The sequence below is a fragment of the Belonocnema kinseyi genome, chromosome 4 (genome assembly GCF_010883055.1).
Source record: "Belonocnema kinseyi isolate 2016_QV_RU_SX_M_011 chromosome 4, B_treatae_v1, whole genome shotgun sequence".
NCBI classification, from domain to species: domain Eukaryota; kingdom Metazoa; phylum Arthropoda; class Insecta; order Hymenoptera; family Cynipidae; genus Belonocnema; species Belonocnema kinseyi.
Genome location: NC_046660.1, coordinates 97,996,515 through 98,005,699, shown reverse-complemented (window position 1 = coordinate 98,005,699; position 9,185 = coordinate 97,996,515).

Here is a 9,185-nt window from a genome sequence, read left to right as displayed (position 1 = left end):
TAATATAAAATAATATGTTTAAAAAAATATATTTTGAAAAGGATGGATAAGCAAAATTTCAGGAATTAAAAACAGCCTTACACATCGAATTTCATTTTGAGGTCAAAGTTTTAAAAAAATCTATATGTAATCTTTTAAAAAGTAATACGTAATATACCAAACTTTTATCAGTTTTCATTGATTATTAATTTGAGTTTATCTAGTAGGAAATTTTTTTTCTATAGACTTCGAAAAAATAAAATAATTGTTGGAAACTCTGTTCTGTTTTTAAAATGTATGTATGTAGAGTAGGGTGGTCCTTATTTGGGCATACCATATATTAATAAGTCCTTAATAATTATCAACTTTGTTTTGATCAAGTTTGGCGTAATTTAGTCAAAAAATTTAGAAAAAGTTGATTTTCAATAATATTTCAAAAATGCAGATGGCTCTCATTTTTAATTTTTACAAAACTATCAATTTTGCACATGATTATTTTTTTCAATATTTCAAAAGCTGCTCCTCCCTACGTGGGCGTTATATTTCGATTAGTTTCGATAACTTTATAACAGTTTCAAGGTTTGAGAAAGTTTTTCTATGTAAATTATATGGGAAATATTTAATCGGTGAAGGCAACGCTAAATATTGCCCGATTAAACTTAAACTTGATGGGCATATTTTTCTCGTATCCTCAAGAAATCATCGATATGGAGCGCCAGATCAAAAATATATCCGACAGAACAAGGACCACATTCACTATAAATTTCTTCAAACCACTTTAAAATTCCTTACATTCTTCTAATTAACTTAACTCCCTTAAGTTTTCCTAAGCTCCTTGAAGTTTACTAGGATTCATGCGAGGTCCATGTAAATCCCTTATATTTTCTTTACTTTTCTTGAGACCCTCTGAATTCTATCGAAACCTAGCATCAAATTACTGGAATTCACGTAAATTTCTACTGCTTTTTACATTTTCATCAGAGAAGGTATAAGATTTGTGTAAAATTTGACCCCCCCCCCCCCCTCCAGTTTTTGTCCAATTTCGACGTTTTGAGCCCCCCTGAATACGAAAAAGAGATTTCTACGAAAGTGTATGCCTGTCTGTTTGGCTCTCTGTGAACACGTTAACTTTTGAAAATATTAATCTATTAGGTTGGCCGTTGGTGCACTCGTTTAGTGCCCAAACTGATGGTCAAGTTCGTTAACCAGCCAGTTTGGATGAACATTCAAAAAGTGAAGGTATTTTGAATATTTTTTAGGCCACTTTTTCAAATTTTAGGAATTCTCTGTACGGTTATTCATAGTCTTTCAAAAGTCGAATAATTTATCCTAATGACTTTTCTCATAAAATTAAAAATGATTAGAGTTATAGCATTTACAAAATTCCAAAAAATACACGAAAGTGAACTTTTTAACGGCAAGGCTGCTCAGTAGACCGTATTTCTAAAGTTTCAATCATAAAGAAAACATTGAAAATGAGCAAATTCAGTTTATGGAAAAACGACAAAAGTTGCAATTAAACGTTTAATAACCAAAAATTTGTTAAAGATAGCGCATTTTTTTTAAACGGGATAATGAAACTTCGTATGTGCTAATACGCTTGCAAGTTACGAATTATAATAAAATACATTTATGGAAACGATATAAAATTTTAGGGAGAAACTCGATTGCGAAGCACGAGATACGTCATGATAATGTGTTCGTTATAGCCAAAGGAGCTTTAACAAAAGAGAATTTACAATTACCAAATTGCTGTTGTCGATGCTTTCACCTTTAGTTTCAAAAAGTCTATGCAGAAAGATCGAACTCGTAGCCCGAGTTAAATATATTATTGAGCGCGAAGCGCGAGGTAAATACATTATCGAGCACGAAGCGCAAGATAAATATATTATCGAGCGCGAAGCGCGAGAACCAACAGTCGCGCGCCCTAGGCGCAACACAATACTAGCTAGAGAAAAAATGTAAAAAGAAAATGAAAAAAGTACACATTGAATTCAATATGAGCCTCGTTTTAGTCAAATAGAAATCATTTTCTTGTTTTTTACGCAAGCAAATTCAGTAGTAGGTGTGGCATTTGTAATATGTTTAAAAAATATATATTTTTCTGTATTAAAAGAGAAGGAACGTGATACATTTTAGATTCAAGAAATATTGTAGTTCGTTAAGTGCATACAATTTATTTTTAAATCAATTTTTCTACGTTTTTCATACATTCTTCCGATTCCTTTTGGAACGGTTCATGCTATAAAAAATAAGATAGTATTTTAACTTAGTGTTCAGGAGGGCATCAAACTCATGGATCATTTTATTTTTGAAATTTCTACATTCACTTATACAGTGATCTGTTATTTAAAAAAAAATATTCATATGTAAAATCTCAAAAACCTGAGATACAAGGAGAAACTATTGGTTGTAAAATTTGGGATTATTATATTTATTTTTACAAGAGTTCGATGCGAAAATATAGTCCAAAAATGGTATTGTTACCACAGCGATACAAGGAAATCCTTTTTCCATGTCAATTATAAATATAATCCAAACCTAATAAATTCAATTAAGATTTGGAAAGACCTAAACTTACAGAGTTTAAAAATACTGTAAAATATCGTCAATAACAAATTGAAAGTATGAAAAAGCCATATTTATACAATAAATAGTAGAACCGTAGTTGCGATAACTAGTAGTTTAAATAACATAAGGTAAAAAATGGATTAGGAAAATTACCATTCTCAATAGGAAAGTACAATGAAAGAAAAAAAACTTCACTATATTCGTATAGAAAATTCGCTGCCGAATGACGTCATATACGTTGAGATTTATGAGGGTGATTAGATTCCTCAATCTCAATCATTTCTGTTACCAATGGTCGAATTATAATTATCACAGTTTTTAAAAATGTGAAATTTGGTGTCGAAGAGATTTATTTTCTACACTTGTGACTTCGCATTTCAGAAGTATTTATTTTGAACCCAACACAATGTATAATATAATTAAATCATTAATTTATATAATTTATTTAATTTAATTTACTTATTATATATAATTTAATGCACGTATACTTTTAGTATGGGTCTCAATAAACATTATCTTCGAAAAAGGTTTAATACTCCAAACATAAGCTCGAAACAAACTTTTTTACTTTATGCATAATATCCATTCAATTTATCTGAAAAAAGGTAAACTAAATATTTGGCTGAAATGAAAATCAAAAATTTGCTGTTACACGATAAAAAATTGTTTTGCTTGCTTTCTTCCTGTGAACGTTTTATGGCCATTGAGAGATTCGCGAGCTCTCAAGGCCTTGTACATGCTCTCAGAGATACCATATTTTTTCAAAATAGACTGTTTTGAGGCACGTTATTTTACTTCATCTAAAAGCTTATTTTCATCTTTGCAAGATAAACGCTTTCTCTCTTTTTCTTTGGACATTTTCTTAACGCGCATAACCTATATACTGAGTTTCTAAAGGCATACTTAAGCGAATGCCCTGCGATATTTTGAACAGACTGAAAGTGACTGAAGCAGACGACACGATTAATCCCTTAGGGGTTAAATTTTTTTCTAACGGGACAGCAGTGTAGTCAAGTGTGAAATAGTAACGCTATATCTTTGCTTGATATTATTTTATTGTAAAAAGAAATATTATAATATCAAATTTTACAACCAAAGTTTATCTGAGATATAGAACAAATCTGGGTTCGCTACTTCTTGATGTCGTTATATTTAAAATATTGAAAAAAAATTATAGCAGGGTTATAATTGTATACAGAATTTCCTAAAGTGATTAAAATCAATTCTAATCAATATTAGCATTGGATAAAGTTGCGTTAGAATGCTAACATAACAGGAACTATACCAACGTAATTAATGGAACTGTGATGAATAATCATCCATTGATTTATTGACGGTAAATTTCAAATTGTGAATGCAGTAAACCATCCCTTCGTTCCTGTCTCTAGATGTTGACGTACACAAGGGAAATTCGTCAAAATGCACCGTGTCTACTTAATATAGCAGACGCGCTGATAAAATTACGCTTCATTGCATTTACACTTCTACAGAAAAATGTTTATGTATTGAATAATAAATATGAGTAGACCCTTCAAACACTTCCAATTACACAGCTATGTAGTTCCTATATTAATATTGTTTACGCTTATCATACCGTCAAAACTGAAGTCATAAATCATATTGCTTCCAGCTACTTGTTTAATGCTATAATGTACTTCAAAATTACTATTGTCTGTAATTCGTGCATGGCATGCAATTGACACTACTTCCGTTTCTTTTTTGCAACAAGATTGATGAGAAGTCAAGTTTCACTGGGTTAAAAAAAAGAAGCAAACAAAAGCTCACAGAAATTACAGTTTTTTTTTTACTGAAAATGCATTATAAGAGCTAGGGAAAATATATTGTTTAACCCATTGGGTTATATTTATAAAAAAATATTTAGGATAATTTTCTAGTCTCATTTTCTAAAGGATGTTTAATCTTTTAATTTCGTAGCTATTAATTAGCGTATTTTTATTTTCAATAATGGTGCATTGTGTATATTTTTGGACAAGCATACGTATAAAAACAATTTATTGCTTATAACAATTATTTGCTCAAAAAAGATAAATAGTCTTTAAAATCTAACTCATATTTTTTAGGAAAAACCATAATGTCTTGGGAAATTCACCAAACGCCAGCTTATTACAAATTTAAGAAAAAAACTATTTTTTTAAAGAATTCTTACACCATGCCTCCACCTTATTTGGATTTTAAAAACAGAAAAATGTTTTCTAATACTTTGGAGGATTTACTTTAAATACTCAATGAGAAAAATCACACCCAAATATTTCAAATAACCATAAAAATTTATTACAGCTAATAAATAATAGAGAAAAATATATGGTTTATTAAAAATTTCATAACTTTTAAACTCTTAGTCGATGCCAACTCGTTTTGAAGTTCATCATATTCTCTACGAATCATTGTACACACGTTTCTTGTATTTTTTCACGGAATGCAACAAAATACACAAAATGCTTAAAAAATCGTAATATATTTTCTTTTCTTTTTAATAAAAAATATTCCTAATCACTTGAAGATTTGAAGGTTTCAGAATATCATTAGGGTCTGCATACGAACAATATTTTAATAACTTTTATTAGCATTGTGTTCTAACAGAAATACTAATTTATAATTACAATTTCTAACCTATCTTTACTTTTTACTTTACTATTCGCCATTTATTTAAATTTATGGAGAAAAATCAGAACACTGGCCCGTGTGTTGGTCAAATAAAACTTCAATATTGAATGTTTGTTTATTATTCTGGTTTTGATGTATCATTGCGATTTGAATTCCGCGAAGATCCTACGATACGACCATATCTCTGATTTATGGGGTCCAAGCTTAAAGTGTCGAACGTTATTAATGTCTGGACTCCACTCCGTTCCGTTTGTTTTACATTGCAAATCGCACACAAATTTATAATTTGTAATCATATTTGAAATTATTTAGAATAAAAGCTATCGCTGTCAGTTTCATCAGTAACTGTATATTTAGATCATGTAAATACTTTTTTGAGCATATTTAATGTGATTTAGTTGAATTTAAAAACAAGTTTATAGCAGAACAAATGTTTATTATTATATTCCTAATAAGGTTTGTGATTATTTTGGAGCTTGTCCCTAACGCTATTTTTGGGCGCAGTTAGTTTTCTTATTCGCTATTGCTGGAGCCTTTGCGGCTGCAGGCATGAATTGGCAATGCTGTTTTTGTGGTGGCTCGCTCAGCTTCGCTGTGCGGAGAATCCCGCTTTCTCTTCCCAGTTACGTTCTGACTTTCGTGCCAGGCAATTGTGACCTGCTTCTGAGGCCAAGTTCTGTGTGCTACATTATTTAAAGTGATATTGATTATTGATTCGAGTTCCGATACGTGCATTCTAAAGTCTTAATGCTTATTCTACCTTAAAGTGTTCTCAACTTAAATAAGTATTTCTTGAACAGTGTTTAGTGGTTTGCCCTTTCGGATTGCCGTAAAGTGAAGTGCTAAATTATCCAGAAAAAAGCTCTAGTGTTCTTCTTGTGAATTGAAGTGATTTCCCCAAACCGATCGTTTTGTTGTTGTGGGAAGTGACATTTAGTAGGTAACCAAATATATGTGAAGTTGCATCGGGATCGACCTTTTCGAAAAAGGATCGTTTCCGTAACTTCCAGAGTCTACATCTGAGAAAGTTAACAAAATTAACTAAAAATTTTCTTTGAAATGTCTAAGTTGACTCGTGGGTTGGAACTTTGATCATAGTTGGATTAGACCAAGAAAAAATCGATTACATTAGAGGTTATCATTGACATCTTTGACTTTTTAGGGATTTTCCTTTTATGTACATGGATTCTTCCCATTTGAAAACCCTGCTAAAAAAATCCATATGGTTTTTCTACGTATATGGCTTTACTATATATGGAATTTATAAGTTAGAATCGGTACTTACCGTGCAAGATTTTATCATGATGATTTCTTTCAACGTTTTTTTCGCGCATTTCCTTTTCATAATCCCCACGATTATTTCCTCGATTTTTTCATGATTGAAATGTTGGCACGGTAAAGTAAACTAATAATTTTTACGATTTAATTCGTCACTAAAAATTGTAAGGACGTAAACATCTCACATGTGCACACACAAGGCAAGATTACGATATCCGTGGCGACAAGGTTATAATGTGGATTCAGATAGAATTTTTACAACAAACATGAATCTAAAACTTTCAAATCGATATCCCGAATAGTTTTCGATTTATCGATTTTTAAAACTTTTTTTTTAATGTACATAATTTCTTAAGTTCATTCCGATAGGTGATTTTTGTACAAGAAAAAGGAGTTTCAATGTGGATTCCTATAAGAGAAAAGTGGCAGGGGTGTGATCTTTCATTATTTCTATGCCCAGTCACAGGGGTGCCTCCCCCCACGGGGCGTTGGAAAAGGGGCAGGGGTGTGATCTTTCATTATTTCTATGCCCAGTTACAGCCCCCCCCCCACGGGCCATTGGAAACGGGGCAGGGGTGTGTTCTTACATTATTTCTATGACCAGTCACAGAGGTGCATTCCCACCGCCACGAGGTATTGGAAAAGGGACAGGGGTGAGATGTTACATCATTTCTGTGACCAGTTACAATGGTGTCGTCGATATCTCGAAAACTTTTCAAGATATCGATTTAAAACTTTTAGATTCGTGTTTCTCGCAAAAAGCCTATAGGAATCCATAATAAAACTTTGTCATCACGGATATCGTAATCTCCCCGCACACAGATGCGCCCACGTATCATCTACATAGAATTGCACAGAGTAAATAGTCGGATTCATAGATTCCAAGGAATTTATGGAATTCAAGGAATTTATGGAATTCAAAATTTTCTAACTTTTCTTCAACATGTTTTGGGTAGGGGAGCTGGAAGGCACCCCTGTGACTTTTCACAGAAATAATGTTCGTCAAACCCCTATCCCTCTCCAACGTCTCGTGGGGGGCGGGAAGGAAACCCCTAATGTTTCACAGAAATAATTTTGGTTGAACCCCGACCCCTTTCCAACATCTTGTGGGGGCGGAAAGGCACCCCTGTGACTGTTCACAGAAATAATTTTGGTCGAAGACCGACCCTCTTGCCAACGACTCGTGGGGGCGGGAAGGCACTCCTGTGACTGTTCACAGTAATAAATTTGGTGGAATACCAGCCCCTTTCTAACATATCGTGGGGGGGAGGCACCCCCCTGACTGTTCAGAGAAATATTCTTGGTAAAACCCCTACTTTTTTCAACGTCTCGTATTGGAAAGGGGTTAACAGAAGCATTGTTGGTCAAACCCCTACACTTTTCCCACATCTCGTGGGAAGGGGCAAAAAGGCACCCCTTTCCAAACTTCTTGTGGGGGTGGGAATGCATCCCTCTGACTGTTCATAGAAATAATTTTGGTCGTACCCCTACCCTGTTCCAACTTCTCGTATTGGAAAGGGGCCTTGCTTCTGTTAACAGAAGTACTGTTGGTCAAAACCCTACCATTTTCTAACGTCTCGTAGTGAGGGGCGGGAAGGCACCCCTCAGCCTGCTCACACAAATAATGTTGGTCAAACGCTTAATCCTTTCCATCGTCTCGTGAGGACGGTAAGGAACCCCTCTGACTGTTCACAGAAATAATTTTGGTTGAACCCCGACCCCTTTCCAACGTCTCGTGAAGGCAAGAAGGCACCCCTGTGACTCGAATCGAACATTTGGATTAAACAAATGTGAAGAAAATAGTTTTTTAACATCTTCCTACAGTCTAGGTTCTATCCTTAAAATATGCTTTTTAATAAAAGCGGTAAAAAACATTGTCGGTACTCGTAATTTTTCTACCGGTACCGGCTTTGTATACGGAACCTAATTATAATCTCGACTAGTGCGTTAAAGCATCGATTGTTTTCCGTCTATGTAATTTGAGCATCTTTATTCAATTGACCTTAAATTAATAATACGTTTCTCTCTTGCTGGCTCACGCCAGCCGTCAGCCATTTGTTGACAGATTATAATATTCAGGGTATAATCGAAAAACAAATTTATTTTTCTCTTGAATTAAAAATTTTATATAATATTTTAGTAATGTTATCACTTATTTTTGTTTAAACAAATATGAATTTAAAAGATGGTTTACTGCAGTTTGTCTCTACCCTTGCCAAATGCCCAGACAAATGCGAGTGCATCTCATGAAATCGGATATAGCCACGGGTTATCACTAGTTGTGATAAAATGCATGCAGTGATTCTAAGTCATCCTGAGTGAAGAAAAATTTCCATAGGTTCATACCTGTGTTTTACCGGTGTTTTTGCATAAGGGAGCTTCCATAAACCACGTGGTTGCTTTAATGGGAGGGGGGGGGTCTACGAAAGGCCACGCTGGTCCACTTGGGGGAAGGGGGGTTGTTACGCGACCGAGCCACGTGCTTTTATATTCAGGCGTAAAAAATAATAATAAAACGCATATCTTTCTCCTTTTTCTGAAATGGCGTGCGCAGTCCTAAATTCGATCCCTGCGAAGCGAACCGACTGCCCCTTCCCCAAGCCTTTTTGTTAGTTTACATTAGTTAACGAGTCGAGGCAAGACAATTCTGGGTGCAAATTTGTGCGTGGCTGCTACCACTCATATTTTTTTGTTTTATTTTCGTTTTACAAGAAATAGAAAAAAACCACGTA